This window comes from Phalaenopsis equestris, unplaced genomic scaffold (assembly GCF_001263595.1).
Source record: "Phalaenopsis equestris unplaced genomic scaffold, ASM126359v1 Scaffold000726, whole genome shotgun sequence".
Lineage (NCBI taxonomy): Eukaryota > Viridiplantae > Streptophyta > Magnoliopsida > Asparagales > Orchidaceae > Phalaenopsis > Phalaenopsis equestris.
In genome coordinates this window covers 64,237-64,872 of record NW_018165166.1, presented here as the reverse complement: position 1 = coordinate 64,872, position 636 = coordinate 64,237, and positions in this window count along the sequence as shown.

The following is a 636-nucleotide window of genomic DNA, read 5'->3' as shown; positions in this document are numbered from 1 at the left end:
TTTCTTTTTCGGCATCCACTTTCTCTTTTTCAGTTTCTATTTCTTTTTGCACCCTTGTTTCCAATTCTTTTCCACTTTGTAATTGTATCACTTTAATTTGTTCTTTTCCTTGGTCTTTAGGATTTAGTTCCACAGTACTAGGAAAAGTTCTTAATATTCAGTTACTAAGAGCAGTAGCAATATGCCCTAATTTGTTTTCAATATTCTTAATAGCAGTTCTTTGATGTTGTAATTGATTTCCTTGAATCTATAATTAAATTCCTTGATTCTGTAATTTTTGACCCATGTTTAATATTAGCTCTTCCATAGACAACTTCTTCTCCTTAATTTGAGTATTACTGTTAAATCTTGGAGGATAAAAAGGTCTATAGTTAACATTTCCTTAGTTGGATGAATTTTCTAATGGGTTCACTGAGTAGTTTTCCCATTGAATATGAATGTATAAGAATTGTTATTCCAATTAAAGTTTGGATGATTCTTCCAACCTGGGTTATAATAGTTCGAATATGGGTTGTTGGGTCTATTAATAACATTTAAGGTCTCATATGAAGGTTGAACATCCACAAATTGTCCAGATGAATTTTATTCCATCATAGGAGGTGTTGAAGAATAATTCATCCCATAATGATCTAATTT